The 21,129-nt window shown below is 38.1% G+C and overlaps 1 protein-coding gene across 5 annotated transcripts in view; it reads right to left on the reverse strand.

Annotated features, from left to right (window-relative positions):
* ALPK1 (alpha kinase 1) overlaps positions 1 to 21,129 on the reverse strand; it is a 131,962-nt gene extending 110,833 nt beyond the window's left edge. For 2 of the 5 annotated variants that reach the window (XM_058721632.1, XM_058721628.1), the window contains exons 1-2: positions 17,071 to 17,250; positions 12,787 to 12,923 (exon numbers count right to left, since the gene is read on the reverse strand). The gene's annotated coding sequence lies outside the window, so the exon portion shown is untranslated. Of the gene's footprint in view, positions 1 to 12,786; positions 12,924 to 13,026; positions 13,095 to 17,070; positions 17,251 to 20,871 lie in introns of those variants that run through there. The other 3 variants (XM_058721629.1, XM_058721630.1, XM_058721631.1) reach the window with 3 other exon arrangements.

The following is a 21,129-nucleotide window of genomic DNA, read 5'->3' on the forward strand; positions in this document are numbered from 1 at the left end:
GTTGGGACCATTAGCCTCCAAACTGGTTTTCCTGCCACCTGTCTCTTTCCATATCCCCCTAACTCTATACTTCACACATTGCCAGGTAGCCTCTTAAAAGCAGAATTAACCTTGTTACTCCCCTCCTTAAAAATGTCTGCTGGGGGCCATCTGGGTGGCTCAGTTGGTTGAGCATCTGACTCTTGCTTTCAGCTGGGATCATGATCCCAGGGTCCTGGGATTGAATCCCACATCAGGCTCTGTGCCGAGTATGGAGCCTGCTTGAGATTTTCTCTCTCTGTGTTCCTCCCCTGCTTATGCTCTTTCTCTCTCTAAAATAAATAAATAAATAAATAAGTAAAAAATGTCTGTTGTCTTGCTGTTGCCTATAGGATGAAGTCATCCAAGCACCTGAACTTGGAATCCAGTGTGTGGTACCCAGCATACCTGCAATGCAGCACAGCTTCTGTCACTGTGCACTTGCCCTTAGTACCCTGTAATAGTGTCCCCCGGCACTTGGTTTTCTCCTCTGTGGCAGAGCTTGGCACAAGGCTCTATCATATATCAGTTACTTAACTGTCTCCCAAGAGACTGACTCCTGAGAGTGGGCAGAGCCTCACTTATTCTCTTTCAAATCTCCAGTGCACAGCTGGTACCAGCCGTGTGACTAGCACACAATAGAAGCTCAGTGCGGATTTGTGAAATAGAAGCTCAGTTCGGGTTTGTGAACGGATGAATGATAGAGTGCTGCTCTTTCCATTTTTATCTAATGAAATTCTCAGTTTCCAAGTTTTAAATTATAGTGCCATTTCTCTAAAGCCTTTTTTTTACTCTTTTCTGGCAGAATTCATAGCTATACCAGTTTTTGTTCACATTACACTTAGCTATATGTACTCCTGTCTCTTGTGCTATGTCATTAGTGCCTAAAGGCAACTTGGGAGAGTGAAAAGGGTATGAGCTTTGGAAGCAGACAACCCTGAACTGTATCCCAGGCCTGCTATCCACTCTCTGTGTCACCTTAGACACGTTTCTGAAATGAATGTTTTTTCCCCTCATCTGTAAATGGGTCTAACAAGACTTCTCCATAAGACGAATACAAACACTAAAAAAGAAAGTGAAAACTCATGACACATACTACACTTGCACTAAATTTTAGTATTTGTTCCCTTTCCCTGAGGGTGAAGATCATATCTAATTTATATCTAGGTTCCCAGTGTATTATAAACTATAGAGACTCAGTAATGTTTGCTGAGGAAATAAATGAATTCCAGAGTTGTAGTTGGTCGAAAATAATATAAGAATTACAATCTTGAATCATATGTTTCTCATTTTTATGATTATAATATCTAAAGTATATTCTAGTCACATAGTTTGAGGCATAAACGTTTTCTAGTCTTTCAGTTATACTTCCATTTGTTCGTTTTCCTTTACGTAGTCATTGTGAAATATGTTTATGAAGTGTTTGAATAAAAAGACCTAATGTTTATTTTTAACAAGATAAATATAATGTTAAGGAGGAAGAAACAGAATATACCAGTGTTCACAGTGTGACAGCTACTATGTTTTTAAAAAGATGAAGATGAATGATGTTTTTTCCAGAAATAGAAAAAAAATCCATCCTAAAATTCATTTATAATCTCAAAAAACCCAAATAGCCAAAGCAATCTTGAAAAAGAAGAACAAAGTTGGAGGTCTTGTACTTTCTGATTCTAAAACTTGCTACAAAGCTACTCTAATCAAAACAGTGTGAGACTGGCATAAAGACAGACATATAAACCAATGAAATGGAATAGAGAGCCCAGAAATAACCCTTCACATCAAGTGATTTTTGATAAGGGTGCCATGACCATTCGATGGGGAAAGCACAATCTTTTCAATAAATGGTGTTGGGAAAACTGGACGTCCATGTGCAAAAGAATAAAGTTGGACTTTTACCTTATACCAAAGCCAAAAACTAACTTAAAAGTGTAAAGCCTAAAATAAAATAAATAAAGCCTAAAACTATAAAAGTCTTAGAAGATAACAGGAGAAAGTCTTTATGATACTGAATTTTGCAGTGATTTCTTGGGTATGATATCAAAAGCACAGACAACAAACAAAAAAACCCACATAAATTGGACTACGTAAAATTTAAAAACTTCTGCTCATCAAAGGTCATATTAAACAGAGTGCAAAAGGAACCCCTGGAATGGGAAAAATATTTGCAAATCATACAGCTGATAAGGAATTAATATCCAGAATATGTAAAGCAATCCTACAACTCAAGGGTAAAAATACAAATGACCTAATTTTAAAAAATAGCAAAGGACTTGAATTGACACTTCTCCAAAGAAGATATACAAATGGTCAATAAGCACATGAAAAGATGCTCAACATCACTAATAATTAGGGAATGCAAACAAAAATCACAATGAGATACCACTTCACACCCATTAAGATGGCTACTAAGAAAAAAAAAAAAGGAAAAAAGAATAGAGTACTGGCCAGGATGTGGATAAATTATAATCTTAGCACACTGTTAGTGGGAATATAAAATGGTACAGCTGCTATGGAAGAAGATATTATGGTGTTTCCTCAGAAATTAAAAATAGAATTATCATATGATGCAGCAATTCCACTTCTGAATACATATCCAAAATAATGGTAAGCATGGACTTAATTTGTATACCATGTTCAAAACAGCACTATTTACAGTAGCCAAAAGGTAGAAGCAACTTATGTTCCCATCAACAGACAGATAAACAAATGTGGTATACACATACATTTCCTTAAAAAAGGAAATTTTGACAAATGTTATAACACAGGTAAATTTTGAGGACGTTATATAACATGAAATAAGCGTCACAAAAAGACAAAATTGCATGATTCTACTTACTGCCTGAGTTGCCTCGAGTAGTCAAATGCACACAGACAGAAAGTAGAATGGTGGTTGCCAAGGGGCTGGGTGGGGTGGGGGGAGTGGAGTGGGGTATGAGAAGCTATTGTTTGATGGTGAAAACAGTTTCAGTTTTGCAAGATGAAAAGCATTCTGTGGATAGATGGGAGTGATGGTAGCACAAGAATGTGAATGTAAATTAATACCACTATACTCTACACTTAAAATGATTATGATGGCACATTTTATGTGTATTTTACCACAATTATTAAGAATGACTACAAAAATAGCAGGAAATACACCAAAATATTTAGCATCTTTGGCTCTCAGTAATACTCTTTGACTATTTTACCCTTCTTTTTATGATTTCTACAATGACTATGTATAGTTCTATAATTAGGAGAAAATAATTAATTCAAAACTTCATGTGAAAACTTACCCAAAATTGGTGTTCATAGATTTTGATCCAGTTCTAATTTAGAACTTTCTAGGTTAAAAAAAATATTAAACACAGAGGACTTTATTATAATAAGAGAAGGGACAGAATAAGGAATAACTATATTTATTTCCTGCATTATGTCATAGGCATTGTTGCATGATTTCTACTTGAAACATCCCAGGTAAGAGAACAGAGGAAACTCACCGTCCTGAGTCCCAAATGAGAGTAGAGAAGTTACAATTGGTCATCACCATCCATCACGTTAGAAACACGTGAAGGGGCACCTGGGTGGCTCAGTCGGTTAAGTGTCTGATTTCAGCTTAGGTCATGATCTCATGGTTCATGAGTTCGAGCCTCGCGACGGGCTCTCTGCTCTCAACGCAGAGCCTGCTTCAGATCCTCTGTTCCCTTCTCTCTCTCTGCCCTTTCTCCACTTCCACTCTCTGTTTCTCTCTCAAAGATAAATAAACCTTAACAATAAATGAATAAAGGCACCTGGGTGGCTCAGTTGGTTGAGCAACCGACCTCGGTTCAAGTCATGATCTCAAAGTTCATGAATTCAAGCCCCACATCAGCCTGGCTGCTGTCAGCCCAGAGCCCGCTTCGATCCTCTATCCCTTCTCCCACTAGCACCCTCTCAAAAATAAACATTAAAAAATAAAAAGTAAAATAAAATAAATAAACATTAAAAAAAGAAACACATAAAGGAAAAATGTCAACCACAGAAGACCAGATCCTGTCCAAAGTGGTTAACAGGGGACAAACCTCTCTCCCCATCCTCTTAAATAGAGGTAGGGGTTTCAAATCTCTCTTTAGACTTTTTAGAAACTTTACTATCAGAGGTCTAAATTATCAGGGTTGGTACTCTCTGACAGTTTCATTATGAGAAAATAAAGAGACTTTGCTGAAAAAACCTGAATGATCTCTTGTCTCAGTGACTTTAAAAGAAGTCTACTTATTACTTTTGGGGATTGCCAGAGGGAGGAAGTCCTCCTGGTTATTTATGTAAATATTTTGCTGAAAGAATTTGCAATAATAGTTACTATTTTTTCATATGCTAGAAATAGCAATACATGACATTTCATAGTGCTTTACATTTTCTTTCTTTTTTTAACGTTTATTTATTTTCGAGAGACAGAGACAGAGCATGAGCAGGGTAGGGAGGGGCAAAGAGAGAGAGAGACACAGAATCTGAAGCAGGTTCCAGACTCTGACCTGTCAGCACAGAGCCCAATGCGGGGCTTGAACTCACGAACTGTGAGATCATGACCTGAGCCAAAGTCAGATACTTAACCAACTGAGCCACCCAGGTGCCCCCATAGTGCTTTAAATTTTCAACCACCTTGAAAAATCTTTCAGGGGGCAGCTTATGCCCTTAAGTCCCTGAACCACTGGCTCTAAATAAGCAGCCTCCTGGCCACTTTTAGACCTTGCTTTTGCCTTCCTTGTTTAATCTGCATATGCCTTCCCCAATCTTGGAATCTTACATCATGACCCACTGCCCGTCATTGTTAATGTCAACAGCCTGCTCCTAGGGCATTTTAGCTCCCACATCATTGTTACTCCAATGACCCCCATTCTTGGAGATTTCAATAATTATTTAGTGATCAGAGACTCTTGGTTTCTTGAATCCTTTCTTCCAAAGATCTTGCCCTTCACCCAACCTCGGGCATTCGCTTTTAAGGCAACTCTTTCATACTTTCAAATTGTATCTCACTTTCTATCCACTACCATCCATCTTGTCCCCTTTTATTCTCCCAAATCCAACAATCCCAAAATCTCACTGGGACCTAGGATCCATTGATCCTACCACCCCCCTTGAGGCCCTTTCTCCTCCCTCTACCCAATTTAATTTCCATGGTCAATCATGATCATCATCACATGCATATACCTTTGACTCCCTTGTTTTTAACATGTGCATGTCAAAATCACAACTCTAGTTAAACCCAAACTTTAGAATGAGGCTGGGGGAAAAATATCCCTGCCCCCTGATTCCACTTTAAATTTCTGCCTCTGAAACTCAGTGATGCCATTAATGCTGCCAGGCAATTGCATTGTGATTCTCAGGTCCATCCACCTTTCACTCTGTCAGGGGCCGATTTCATACTTTGTCTCCTTTCCTCCTCTACCCTCATTCTCAGCAATCAGAAGAGGACTTTCACAGACTCCTGCTCACCTCTAACAGTGGCTGCAACCCATATTCTGCCCTCCCATTTGCTTTCAGAGATGAGTCACCCATTCTCTTATCTGGAAGCAATTACTCCATTCAAACAATAATTGCACCCTTCTCCTTACTCAAACTCAGTGCTGAATTTTTTTCTTCTCTGAGTTTTTGCTCTCCACTGGTTCATTCCTATCCATTTACAAACATGCCATTATTTCTCCCATCTTAGAAGAAAAATCTCTTGACTTCACTTTCATCAATAGCTATTGCCCTTTGCAGCACAATTCCTTGAAAGAATTGCTCCTACTTAAGCTTTCAATCTGTCTCTTCTCATTTTCTCTTAAATGCACTTCAATCAGACTTCTGCTCCATCACACCACTGAAACTGCCATTGTCAAAGTCACTGGTGAACTCCACCTTGCTACATCCAAAGACCAATTCTCATTCCTCTTCTTTTTAACCTACTAAAATATGTGATAGATAGCATGTGACACACATCTTCCCTTCTCCATTGCCTTCCAGGATACCACATGCTCTTGGTTTTCCTCCTACCTCACTGATCTCTCCTTCTCAGCCTTTTTGGCTGGTTCATCCTCCTCTCCTAGATCCCTTAATGTTGAAATGTGCAAGGCCTCAGTCTCTGGCCTTCTTCCTTTCTCCATCTAAATCCACTCCTTGGCTTGGGGCGCCTGGGTGGCTCAGGAGGTTAAACGTCTGACTCTTGGTTTTGGCTCAGGTCATGATCTCACAGCTGTGAGAGTGTGGAACTTGCTTAAGATTCTCTCTCTCCTTCTCTCTGGGTCCCATCCCTTCTTGCATGTTCTCTCTCTCTCTCTCTCAACAATCAATCAATCCACTCCTTGGTGATCTCATTCAGTTCATAGTTTTAAATATCATGTATTGGCTGACAATCATCAACTTTGTATCTCCGGTCAAAACTTCTGCCTTGAAATTTTCCGATGCATTTTCAACTGTTCATTGGGTATCAGACTTGTATATCCAGTCAGCATCATATTCTCAACATGTCCACTTTGAACTCCAAATCTGCCTCAGCTAATGACTCAGCTAATGACCTGTCCAGGAAAGTGAAATGAAAGGCCAGCTCTTAGATGAGCTGTGCATTCAGAAGAGGCTGAATGGGAGCAGATAGGGGTATTTGAAGGGAAAACTTGCCCAGAGGGAACCCCCTGGTTCCCTCGTGTCACTTAGACTTTCACTTTGTGCATATGCAGTTGTGGTCTAAAAAGCTTTTCCTTGACAACTGTGATTTGGGGAATAACTGTGTTGAGATACTGTGAGACTTCTAAGATCTATGTTGCATAATAAGTAGTGCTTTTCTTTTCTTTCACTATAACTTACTTTTTCATACACGGTGGTTTCTGGCTTATGAGTGAGAGGTATTACTAGCCTACTGGGTGTTTTCCAGTATGTTCTATCAAGAAGTATTTAAGTCATGCAAAACTTTAAAAAAATTTTTTGACATTTATTTATTAAAAAATTTTTTAATGTTTTTATTTATTTTTGAGAGAGCAAGAGAGAGAAACAGAGAGAGTGGAGGAGGGGTAGAGAGAGGGGGAGGCATAGAATCTGAAGCAGGTTCCAGCCTCTGAACTGTCAGCGCAGAGCTCAACATGGGGCTTGAACTCATGAACTGTGAGTTCATGACCTGAGCTGAAGTCGGATGCGTAACCAACTGAGCCACCCATATGTGCCCATAACATTTATTTATTTTTGAAAGAGAGAGAGTGACAGAGTATGAGCAGGGGGGTGGCAGAGAGAGAGGGAGACACAGAATACTAAGCAGCTCTAGGCTCTGAGCCATCAGCACAGAGCCCAGTGCGGGGCTTGTACCCACGAACCATGAGATCATGACTTGTGATGAAGTCGGACGCTTAACTGACTGAGCCACCCAGGCGCCCTGAGTCATGAAAATCTTGAAGATTGTACCATAGTGATTTCTGATGTATTTTTAAATAATTTAAATTTTTGAAACATTTTATTTTATAATGAGAGCAAAATGGTGATTTTATTTAAAATTTTGGAGAAAAAATACAGCAAAAAAGAAAATAAGAATTACCTATGGTCCCACTAAGAAATAAGCACTATAAACCTTTTGATATCATTGTTTCTGTGTACAGTTATAATGTTTATATATATATGTATATATATATATATATATATTTCTATATGCACATATATATTTATAATGAAGCTTTTGAAAGTGTAAGTTTCAAAATTTAACTAAGTATTCTTGGGCTATAATTGAGCAGTCTGATTTTTGTCTGTCAACTGAGGTGCCTAGGTGTAGTCAGAAGTAGTTTAACAAAACATTGTGACACTATATATATATTTTAGTGGCACTTCCTTTCCCTCATGACTTATGGTTAACTTAGGGATGCTTTCTGCATTTATTGTCTTCTGTTTTTCTTTCAGCCTTGCTTTGGAACTAGACATTCTCACCACTCTGCCTGCCCCTCCACATCCCAGCTAACACAAATGACAAATCCCAGTAGCCAACCCTCATCAGTGAGTGTTAATCTTTATCAAAACTTCTCCTAGGATGGGGCACCTGGGTGGCTCAGTCAGTTGAGTGTCAAGCTCTTGATTTTGGTTCAAGTCATGATCTCATAGTTCATGGGATCAAGCCCCGCATTAGACTCTGCACTGACAGTGAGGAACCTGCTTGGGATCCTCTGTCTCTCTCCCCCTCCCCCCTCAAAAAAGATAAGCTTAAAAAACAATAAAGTCTTTTCCAACTCTATAATCCTGTAATACTATTCTACCTTCTCAAAATTCGGCAACAAATAACTGAAGATAGTGCCCACCTGGTGTGCTACCATAGGATCTACATAGACTCCACAGGACTTAAAAACAGCTAGCATTTGTTTTTATCAAATATTGTTTTAAGGGCCCTAATGTACTAACACATTTGATTCTCATAAAAACTGTAAGAGATAATTAACATAATTCTCTTTATGTTAGGGTGGAGAAAATTGAGGCCCATAGTGACTAGGGAACTTGGTCATGGTCACACAGCAAAGGGACAAAGCTGACTCTAACAGGGGCAGTCAATTGACCAGATCAAAAGCATCCTGTACCATAGGATAGCACTTAGACTTGATAAAAGCCTAGAAGAATTTTTTTTTCTTTTTGAATAGACAGTAAAATCTTTTTCTAAAAATAACCTAATAGCACAAAAGCAAAAACTTGGCCATGCTATGGACAAGCTGCTTTAAAATGTGAACCTGTTCTCTCTCTCTCTCCCTCTCTCTCTGCCCTTTCTCTGTTCTCTCTCAAAATAAATAAATAAATAAACATTTTTTTCTTAAAGGGGGTGCCTGGGTGGCTCAGTTGGTTAAGTGTCTGACTCTTGGTTTCGTCACAGGTCATGATCTGAAGGTTCATGGGTTGGAGACCTGTGTCAGGCTCTGTGCTGACAGCGCAGAACCTGCTTGGGGTTCTCTCTCTTTCCCTCTCTTTCTGCCCCTTCTTTGCTCTGTCTCTCATAATAAATAAACATGTAAAAATATGAGCCTTTTAATACAGAATATATGGTATTCCTTCTGGGAATCTTTAAATATATTTAAATGGAGCAAAGATTCAAGATTTTTAAAAAAACAATACCAAGTCAGAAGGAGCATTTGCCAGGTCCAAGACCTCTCAAATGTCACAACCTTCTACAGTCTCTAGTTGAGAAGATATCATTATATATGTGTGAAAAAGTAGATGTAATTATTCAAATGTTGAATTGATGGATTTTTTTTTTTATTAAATTCTGGTGAAAAATTATGCCTTTTGTGAGCTAGGGAGCTTTAAGTAGTGGTAAATCTCACTTAAACAAAAGCAATAGGGCAGAAAAGTAGGGACTCATGAAATTTTATTTATTTAGGAAATCCATATTGGATACATACAATGTCTCATGCATTGGGTTAGGTACTGGGAATTCAGAGATAGAAGATACAGTCTTAGTTTTCAAAAGTGGTTATTGCAAAAAAGTTCTGGGAAAGAACAATACTCTGGGTTCTAGGAAATGTCTAGTCCAACAGGACAACGTGGCCACCTGCTTTGGTAGAGAGCAGTAAAGTCAGTTAAATCTTCCCAGAGGAATATGCTTGAGGTGTACCTTTCAGAAAGTAAGCCACCAAAGAAAGGAATGGTCTTTCAGGCAGAGCAAGCAGTAGTTGGGATAAAGAATGGAGGAGCATATTGGGAATGAATGGGTACCGAGGTATCACTGGAACTTAGATTCATCTAGGGTATTGATTGGTAAGGGCTGAAAGATGGGGCTGGAGAACAATGCAGATCATGGATCACTAGGGCTATTTAAATACATGCTAGGAAAATGGGAAATCTCTGAACAACATGACCCAAAATAACTGTTAAAATGTTGCCTGCAGGCAGACTAGAGGCTGAGGAGATGAGGATAGATGTTGAGGGCTTGAACCAAGAATAGACATACAGGTAGTTTCCAAAGATATATAAGAAACGGAATCAATGTCACTTCAAAACTGATTAGATGCTGTTGATAAATAAGGGGTCTAGGAGAGCCCCAAGTGTTTCGCTTGAGCAAGTCCATGGCTTTTAGTGCCAGATATCAATATAAAAAATACTGATGGAGGTGAGAAATGATGAGTCCAGGGTTGAAAATTTTAGATGTGAGATGCCTGTGGGATGCAGAATAAAGATATTTAGTAACAGATTTACACTTGGATGTAAGAGTCCAGAACTCTGGAAGAGGAACCACAGGGCCTTCGGTATATGAGTGTAAACCGATATAAACGTAGCAATGGGCATCACCCAATGTGAAAATACAGCAGGAGCGAGAGGAGGCAGAGAGCAGAGAACGGGAATATAAAAGGGGAGTGCAGTCAGAGAACTAGAAGAATCAGAAATGCATGGTGATATGGAAACCAAAAAAGAAAATTTGGAGAAGTCAATAGTGTCAAAATTGCAAAGAAACGCAGAGAGAAAGATGAAGTCTAGAAAGCGTCCTTCGGATTTGAATAAAATAATAAGAGGTCATTTTATTAAGTGGAAATATATTCAAAGAATATGCCCCCAAGAAATCCGCTAGGAGAGCTACAAAGATGAAGTGCTTTGCCTCATCTACATTAAGAGGTTGGAGCCTGCAGCCCAGAATTAACGGGATAAGGGTGTTTCCGTCTGCTTCTCAGCTGCCTGGCAAGCTGTGCCTTAAGAAGCTCTTCCTAGTTCCTGGTGTCTGCCTACCAGTCTCTCTTGCCCACTGGAGAGGAGGGGAGGTACAGGGTGGGAGGGAATCTGGGCTCAAAAGGCTTCAAATATTTCTTATTAAATAACCTGCAACATTAGGAAATGAGCATCAGACCTGACCGATTAATATCTCACAAGAGATGCTATTCACTTACATGTTACTATCCCTCACAATAACTTGGGCATGATTTAGGGACGCAAATTTCTGGGTAGGAATATAGTTATCTTGGAGAATGATACCCGCAGCATCCAGACTTTAATCAGAGATTAAGTTATTGTGAAGAAGTCGTCAAGCAAAAGGACATGTGATGAGGATCTAAGCATTTTTCTTATAGAAAAGAAAAACAATTATGAATGGATGAGGTTTTGTTGAAAATTGTGCATATTTTTTAGTGCTTATAATGCACTAATGGGGAATGCATCACAGTAACTATATATGCTAGGGTTAAGATTCTAAGCAAAGCTTCCTGAGCAAGTTGATGACACAATATACTTTGAGGTACAATAGGAGTATATGCAATAATATGGAAAAAATAGATGTAATTACAGTATGTACAGATATAAATTTATGAATCCAGGTTATAGGAATCCAAAAGAATGAGAAACAAATCAAGAAACTAATAGCATACATATCATGTGAAGTTCCCATTCCTCTTTCCTGCCTTTTTTCCTCTCTTCGAAATAAAAGAATAAGTTGACTTCAGTAAAAGCCATGGCTGACATTGAAGGCAACGAATGTAAGAAAAATCAACTAGTAGTAAGTATTTCAACTGGTATTTCCCCCTCTGTTCTTTGATTCTGTCATGCCTGTTCACTCTAGCACTGAGACTCAATCCTCGCTTTTTTCAAATAGCAAGTTATTTGTATGTCAAACAAAGAAAAGGTAAGATTTGTCTCCCAAAGACTGAACAATTATATTCACTATACAGCAGCGTAGTTTATTTAACATATTTAACATATTTATTTGACAGAGTTTTGTCAAAAAGCCCCATGCACCGGGCTCTGTGCTGACGGCATGGAGCCTGCTTGTGATTCTGTCTTCCTCTCCCTCTCTCTGCCTCTCTCCCTGCTCTCTCTCTCTCTGTCTCTCTCTGAAATAAATAAACTTAAAAAAAAGTAATATAAATATGTTATATAATAATATAAAAAGCCAATCTAAAAATATATTATATATACAAAAGTAGAGAAAGGAAAAGGAATAATTAATCTACCACTGTAAGACAATAACCACTTTCAGAATATTTGTGAATTTATATCTATATCATTTTATGTACGTATTACATAATTGTAAGTACGATTGTTAATCAGCCTTGAATCCATTTTTCACTCAGCATTTTCTGTGCTGGTACTATTCTTCATCTTGTTTTACAGATATACAGTAGTTCCCCCCCCCCCAACCATCCTTGTGGGATACATTCCAAGACCATGAATGCCTGAAATCATATTGAACCCCATATATATCACCTTTTTTCCCATGCATACATACATAAAGTTTAATTTATAAATTAGGCACAGGAATAGATTAACAACAACAATAATAAAATAAAACAGTTATAATAATATACTGTGAAAAAACATATGTGAATATGGTCTCTCTCTCTGAAAATATCTTATTGTAGAAGCATATTGTGAAGGTATTTCAGGTTCAGTTCCAGACCGCTGCAATAGAGCAAATATTGCAATAAAGCGAGTCAAATGAACTTTTTGGTTTCCCAGTGCATATAGAAGTTATGTTTATACTATACTTTAGTCTACTAAGTGTGCAATAGCATTATGCCTAAAAACATGTACACACCAAAATGAAAAAAATACTTTATTGCTAGAAAATGCTAACCATCATCTGAGCTTTCGGCAAGTTGTAATCACTAATCACAGATCACCATGACAATGTAACAATAATGACAAGGTTTGAAACTTTCAAGAGAATTACCAAAACATGACAGAGAAAATTGTGAACAAATGCTGTTGGAAAAACAGCGCTGACAAACTTGCTTGAACCAGGGTTGTCACAAACCTTCAGTTTGTAAAAAACTCAGTATCTGAAAAGCGCAATAAACCAAAGCATAATAAAATGAGATATGCCTATATACTACTCACTGTTCTTCTTGTGATGATGTGAGACAATAAAACGCCTATGTGATGAGATGAAGTGAGGTGAATGACTCAGGCGTGTGAGGAAGCGTCATAAAGAAGATCATCTGCTTCTGGCAGTGGTTGACTGTAAGTAACTAAAACTGTGGAAAGCAAAACCATGGATAAGGGAGGGACTATTATACCATAATTTGTTTAATCTTTCCCTTTTTTTAGAATGCTTGGAATTCCTTGTATCATAAATACCTTTATGATAAACATCTTGTGTGGATTTTCTCCATATTTAGAATTACATCCTTCCTAGAATGGATTCCCTGAAAGAAACGAACAATATGACCATTTTTAATGGCCATTGACACACTACATGATACACTGATAGTCCTTGACCTAGATGATGTTTATGTCCCCTCCCCCTCTCTCACCCTTTAGTGCACAGCACCACTCCCTGCCCTTCTAAGATATCAGTGTCTTGGTGAAACAGGCACAACAGAAGTATAATGCTGACTCTGGGATGATTCATCCTCTCTATGATTCTGATTTCAAAAAATATGGGCTAATTTCTGCATCCCTTCAATGTTATGACAATTCATGAGGACTGTAGGTCTGATAAAAGTTTGAAAAGGCATTTTTTATCCAATATTTTGTACATCTATAATTAAGAAATTTTAACAGATTGTATTACTAATTGAGCAGTGTAACCAAGGACCAGTGAGGTTCACATTTCTGCAGCGGTTCAGAAAATATCCACTTAGCAAAAACATTAGTTCAATATTTCTAAAACTTTAGCCATTTACATGCCACCTTCACAATTGTTACCTTGTTTACTCATTTCCTTAAAATCAGTAGTGAACAGTTTACTTTCATTTTACTTAACATCTTCCTGAGCAATAATATCTATGAAGTCATAAATTTTATGAGCTAGTTATATTTTTAATTCACATTAAAATAAGCATCTAACTCAAATTTTCAAAGACACATGCTACCTAAAATCAGTAGTTTGTACACCATACTTTGAGAAAATTGTATTAACATATAACTGATGTTAAAGCTATGATCATCTCTTTCCTTTCTTTAGACATAGAAGAATAATAGTCCCAGACAATATTCTTACTTTTAAATTTGTCTATCTCACAGAACTCTATAAACAGAGCAAATCACAACATCCTGCAAAAAGATGTCACTGTCAATAACAAGAAACAAAGACTTCTCCATATAGAGAGGCAACAAATAAAAATAACAAAAATATAGAATGAGTTTACACCAAAGGTTTGAAAGCACATTCCTATTAAAGTTCTTCAAACCATAGATGCTTAACATTTCAGGAAAACAGGGGAGGCTGGGTGGTTCAGTCTGTTAAGCGGCCTACTTTGGCTCAGGTCATGATCTCGCGGTTCATGAGTTCGAGTCTCGCATCAGGCTCTGTACTGTCAGTTCAGAGACTACTTTAGATCGTCTGTCCCCCTCTCTGTCTGTACCTCCCCCATGTGTGCACACATGCTCTCTCACTCTCTCTCTCTCAAAAATAAATAAACATTAAAAAAAATTCAGGAAAGCATTTCCAAAGAGCATTTTATGCTAAAAAGCCATCATCATCTGAAATAGATTAAGGGACAGTAACAGTAGTATGTGTATTGGTTCAGGGAAAGGGGTTACTGAAATTCTTTTGCAATGGGAGGAACCATGGAGTTTCAGAAATATTTTGAAATGAATACATTTATTCTTAAGGAAAATTCTGGGTTCTAAACTCAAACTTAGATCACATAGGACCTAAGGGGAGACTGTTACAGCTTAATATGTCAAGTGTACTCATTACACTGTATTATTTTATGTGAGATTTTATAACATTCATCATGATTTACATATGGCTTTAAAATATATATATATAAATATATATAAACTTTAAAAATACACATATATATTATATATACACATATATGTATATATATTTTATATTATATATGTGTATATATAAATTTGTGTATATATAAATGTGTATATATAAAAAATGTGTATATACAAATAAATATAAATGTATATATATGCATATATACATTATATATTACATAATATATAATAATATAATATATAATATATATATTATATAACATATATATGTATATATGTGTATATATTTTAAAGTTTAAAGTAATTATTGGCTCATTTGACAGGAATCTGTTCACAGCCCCTTCCCTTGCCAAGTTTACAGACAAAACTCACAAGTGTTTATACTTGGCACTCTTTGTTTTTCCAGATCATGGTACCTTGCATTCTCAGCAAATAGACTCCAACTACAAAACATATTCTTCTCTAGCCTGACCACAACTCACATCCCAGATGAGCCCTGGACAGAGAAACCTGTCACCTCCTGCTCTAACATGCCAACAACACATTCTGTCCTGCTTGATGTTCTACTCTTTGTGCAAGTCTTTGCCACCTGCATCACCGGTCACCCTAACATCACTCATGCCCATGGAGGATACTATAAAATTCTGGTGTCTTGTTGGAAAAGAACTTGGAGAATTGATTCAGCTCAGATTCAAAAGATGTTTAAAGTGCAGAGTAAATTATTGCCAGCATAATTTTAAGTATTTTATTTCTTTTGAGGTTGTAGGTTGACAGAGTTCAGAAGGAGGAGGTGGGAAAAGAGAAGTAAATTATTTTAGTCAGTTGGTATAAAGGCTTGACTTAGCATTTGTTCAGGTCTGGTATGTCTCTTAGGTGGTAAGTTAATCTATACACACCCCTATCCAAAATTGTGCTCAATGTACAGACTTGTAATCTGCTGACTTGTAATCTGCCGACGCACCATCTAGACAGGGGCGCATGGCTCTGTGGTGCGATCACACTAATGCACCATGTCGTTCAATTGTATTTGAGGTCACGGAGGAAAGAGGAGAAACGAAAGAATGTGGAGACTATGCTGAAGCATCATGTATAGTCTTGAACAGCAACAGTGATTATGTGTAAGGAATTTAAAATGTTCTTAACAAGGAGGTATCAGCCAACCAAAAGCAGATATTGTTTCTCATAAGAGTACTAGCTACACTTACTAAAAAGAAAAGAAAAGGCAGAGGAGATAGCAAATATTAGAGACGTCAGTATGTTGTGACATAAATACCCTCCTGTCTGACCCTGCCTCTGTACTCTCACCCACCTGGAAGTCCCAAACTATTCTTTTTTTTTTTTTTTATGTTTATTTATTTATTTGAGAGAGAGAGAGCACACCTGCACATGAGTGTGAAAGTGGGGGAAGGGAAGAGACAGAGGAAGATAGAATCCCAAACAGGCTCCACACCGTCAGCACAGAGCCCAGTTTGCAGCCTGAACCCACAAACCCGTGAGATCATAACCTGAGCCCAAGTCAGATGTTTAACCACCTGAGCCACACAGGTGCCCCAGTCCCAAACTATTCTAAAGGTCGTAATTTGTGGCTTTCCAAAGTAGTTTATAGCCCTAATTTCAAATAATAAAATTTGTTAATGAAAGGACTCTTTTGAATAAAATACGAAGGAATTTAATTTTTTAAAAATTATTTTTTAATATTTATTTATTTTTGAGAGAGAGAGAGAGAGAGAATGGGGTAGGGTCAGAGAGAGAGAGGATCCAAAGCAGGGCTTAAACCCATGGACCATAAGATCATGACCTGAGCCAAGATCAAGAGTTGACCGCTTAACTGACTGATTCACTCAAGTGCCCCAGAATTTAATTTTTCTAGATGCTTTCTGTCTACATAATGCTTCACTACACCCGGAATTCCTGTCAGTTGTTCCCATATGAAAACAGTAATTCTCCACTCTTATCTATTTTCCTGGCAAAATCACTGAGGCCATCCTACAAGTGATGGTTTCTGTTATGACTAATGTACTCCAGGCAAAAGTCCTAGGGTCAATTTTTCACATAAGTAATCCCACTTCTTTAATGCTTTAATCAAACATCTCCATTCAGTGACAAAGCCAGATGTTCAGTAGCAAGCTGCCTGACATATGGACTTTGTTATTAAAACCTGCTAAAAACAAAACAAAACAAAACAAAACAAAACAAAACAAACAGGTTCCTTTTCTCCTTTCCCTTGTAATCTAAATTTACTGTTCCCTCCCCTTCCCAACCCTTATCCCCTTTGTGTAGAGCTTTTAGAATTGCAAATATTCTTAGAGCTCTCAAGTTATTTAAATGCAGACAATACCGGGAAGTAGAAACAAGATCAGAGTCTAAAATAATACCTCCTTATATATTATGCCATCTTTTGTACCCACATCTACTGTGTTTTGTCATTTAAAAGCTTATACTCACTTTTGTCTCGAAGATAAACACTTTTAAGGCCAGCAAATCTCTGAAAAAGGTTAATTTTAGCACAATTTCCCTGAAATACACTGTTTATCATAAAGAGCCTTGGTTTCAGGAAGTAGAAATTTGAAGGAAAACAAAGTCTGTCACTGCCTCAGAATCTGATTGTGTAATTCACCTCTGGGACTTTCAGCAGTTTTGCACCAGAAGCCACACCCCTTTAGGAATTGCTTTGGTGAAAGGTATTCTGGGAGTTGTATTACTACAGGGAAGTTACTTCTTTTAAACAAAGTGCAAGGAAACCTCTTATGTGGACCAAGTCAAAATAGAGAGTCAGTCCTCTGAGAGCCAAGGAAAGAGAATGTCAGTAAGAAACAACATGACGTTTTTATCTATTGTAAACAGACAAACTCATGTTAGGGCTCCGTATTTCAAGGCGGGAGTAGTCAACAGTACTAAATGATGCAGAGAAATGATGAAAGATAAGGTTAGAAAAGTGTCCACTGACTTGGCAAATAGGTCAAAGATAGCTTTAAAATTTTTTGAAATTGATTTTAAAAATTAACGAAGAAACACAAATGAAATGTAAAAATAAAATATTAAAGGAGAGGGAAGGTTTCTGGGTTTTGTTTTCTTTTTTACTAAAAATTACACCAGTGAGGAGTACTAGATGACACAGTTTAGATTCAACAAGGGCAAGATGAAGTTACCTGGTTTGGAGGTTATGTGACTGGTAGAAATGATGCACCCCCCCCCCCCCAAAACTGGCCCTTCTTTTCCTGCTTACATAGTCTATAGATCTCATATTGGGTTATTAGGATCAGGATTACTGGGGACTTTCATAATCCACAGGGATCCTCTAACAAAAAAACCTATATTATTGTTCTATTGTTGCATAAAAAATTACCACAAATTTAGCAGTTTAAAAGAACACCCATTAAATTATCTGTTCTATAGACCAAATGTAAAATATTTGTAAATGAAGATGCATTTTAAATGTATATAAATGGTGGGGTGCCTGGGCTTAGTTGATTGAGTGTCCGACTCTTGATTTTGGCTCAGATCACAATCCCAGGGTCATGGGGTGGAGCCCTGTGTCAGGCTCTTTGTGGAGCCTGCTTAAGATTCTCTCTCTCTCTCTCTCTCTCTGTCTCTCTCCCTCTGCCCCTCTCCCGGGCTCACACACTCACTCTCTTTCTTGAAATGAAATGAAATGAAATGAAATGAAATGAAATGAAATGAAATGAAATGAAATGAAATGAAATGAAATAAACAAATGTCTAGGGGCACCTGGGTCAGTTAAGTGCCTGGCTTCAGCTCAGGTCATGATCTCACAGTCTGTGGGTTTAAGCCCCATGTTGGGCTCTGTGCTGACAGCTCAGAGCCTGGAGTCTGCTTTGGATTCTGTGTCTCCTTCTCTCTCTGCCCGTCCCCTGCTTGAGGTCTGTCTCTCTCTCTCTCTCAAAAATAAACAAACATTAAAAAAAACAATAAACATTAAAAACTGTCTATAAATGGTATCATACTTAGAACATGGATGTTATATAATACTTAAGAATTGAGGGGGGAAAATAATAAAGGTTCTATGATATACAGAAATAAAAAACCCAGCACCCATTTATTATTTCTATGTTTCTGTCAGTCAGAAGTCTGGGCACATTATCATTGAGAATGCTGCAGATCTAATCTGATGCTTGGGGTCTCCTTCAAGGCTCAGATTGTTGATAGAATTCTAGTTGTAGGACTGAGGTCCCATTTTCTTGCTAGCTGTTGGCTGGGGACCACTCTGACCTCATAGATACCACCTGTAGTTCCTTGCCATGTGGTCTCCATAGGCAGGTCCTGGCTTGGATATTTGCTTCCAGGCCAACAGGGGTATGTGTCTCTGTGCTCCTTAAAAGTGGTCCATCCCTTTTAAGGATTCATGTGATTAGGTCCAGCCCAGCTAGATAATTTTCCTTTGGATTAACTTGAAGACAACTGATTAGAAACCTAGTCACAGGGGTGACAGCCCATCATATTCACAGGTTCTGCCCACACTCAAGGGGAGGGGGTTATATAAATTGTGTACGCCAGTGAGTGGGAATCTTGAGGGCCATCTTAGAATTCTGCTTTACCACAGAACTACCCACAACTGCCTCCAGGGAGGGGCAGAGCAGATGGCCCTAACCAGGCCCACTCCTCCCCTTCCTCCACCTTCAGGTGCCCTGCCTTTGTGGGCTCTAATTTTTACCTCACCATCTGACCACTCTCTCGGGAGCCTGAATTCTATTGCAGTCCTCCACCTTATGAGAAATATTGAGGCATTACAGCATTGAATCTGTCTCTCGGGAGACTTCTCTTACTTGGCCCTTCTTTAAAAAGTTGGGGTTTTTTTTTTGGTGTGTAACCACAATGCATGCAAATGAGACAAAATCCAAACAGTATGAAAAAGTGCACAATAAAAAATATCTCCCCATGTGGACCTTCTGCCTTCTCTCTCCCAATTTCTTTTTCTCAGGTTAATCAGTATTATCAGTTCTATTTCTCGGATTTCTTTGCAGAAAGTTCATGCATTTACAGACAGGGTTTGGTTTTTTTTTCCCCACAAAGGGCAACAGTTTTGTTTAGCACTTGGTTTTTCCATTAGTAATGTGTCTGGCAGATCTCTCCACATAAATCTAAGTGGTTCATTTTAATTGTAGTCACTTGACTCCAAGAATAGGGAGGAGGAAGAGAAGTCCATGCTAGCTTTCCTTTGTTCCAATCCCAACACTTTGGGTTTCTGCTTGTCTTCCATTCAGAGAATAATGAAAAAAGAGTTGAGTGAGGTATCTCAGGTAATTCAGAGTATTTTCAAAGGTTGGTAGAAAGCATCAGCTGTGAGGTGGGGCACTCCCGAACTGAGTTACCCCAAATCTGAGCATCTGAGCTTGGGAGTGGAGAGTTAGATGAGTGTGTATCCAAGGGGTTTAGAGTGCACCGGACAGAAGGTGGGTATCATATAGCCCAATTCCCAGCAAGCAACACAAATGAGCAACACTTTCTTTTTTCTATAAGGGGTGATCGTATTACCATAAATTAGCTTCCTCTAGTTTTAAATGAAATACAATAGGCTCAGGTACATCTGCTTAATTAGGGGGTAGTGAAAGTATCTAAAACCTATTTTTAATATTCTACTCATGGAAAAATAGATTGTGGGCATTTTATGTTATTTTCACATTAAATGATTCATCAGTGATAATTCAAACAGTAAATCCCTCTTTTTTTTAATATCAATAACATACCTGCCTACTGTTTTCTTCCGTTTTGCCTTGATAAACAATTCCAGCCGGACTTTTGGGGTATCCATTTCTCTGAAGGGTTTCTCTCTCTCTCTCTCTTTTTTTTTTTTTTTTTTTTTGTTTATCTATCTTGAGAGAGAGACAGAGCATGAGCAGTGGAGACTCCAGGCTCTAAGCTGTCAGCACAGAGCCCATCGCGGGGCTTGAACCCACAAACTGTGAGATCATGATCTAAGCCGAAGTCAGGCACCCAACCGACTGAGCCACCCAGGCGCCCCTGAATGGTTCCTCTTAATCTCTTCCTCGACTGGTAGCCTAGGAATACTTAAAGGGAACAGAAAAACGAAATAATATTCAGCATCATAAATTTTAGCAGTTGTTGCATTTTCTTTATTAGTGTTATTAATAACATCTACTACACTAGTCCTTTGCAGCTTACACAGAATTTTCAAATCTTGCTTAACTTTAAAGAGTGAATATCAGAAACTCTGATAAAATATTTTACTGTGTATGTTTATTGGTATAGTCAGATTGCATATCTTACCATCCACATGGTCTAATGTTCTTCACCTGAAAGAAGATACTCTGGCTATCTCCACTTCAGAGAAGACATAATAAATGTTGATGATTAACGAACAAAATTGCAGCCTTACAGGAATCTGCCACATTTGTAGTTGTACTTTTCCTTCCCTGTGTTTATGGTTCCTGATTATAAGTAAGTAACTCGGAGACGTCAAAACTTAACCCCTCTCAGAACTTTTATCAGATGGGGAAGCTCCAAGTATCAGCGTCATTTTATTGC

Source organism: Neofelis nebulosa, chromosome 3, assembly GCF_028018385.1.
Source record: "Neofelis nebulosa isolate mNeoNeb1 chromosome 3, mNeoNeb1.pri, whole genome shotgun sequence".
NCBI classification, from domain to species: Eukaryota; Metazoa; Chordata; class Mammalia; order Carnivora; family Felidae; genus Neofelis; species Neofelis nebulosa.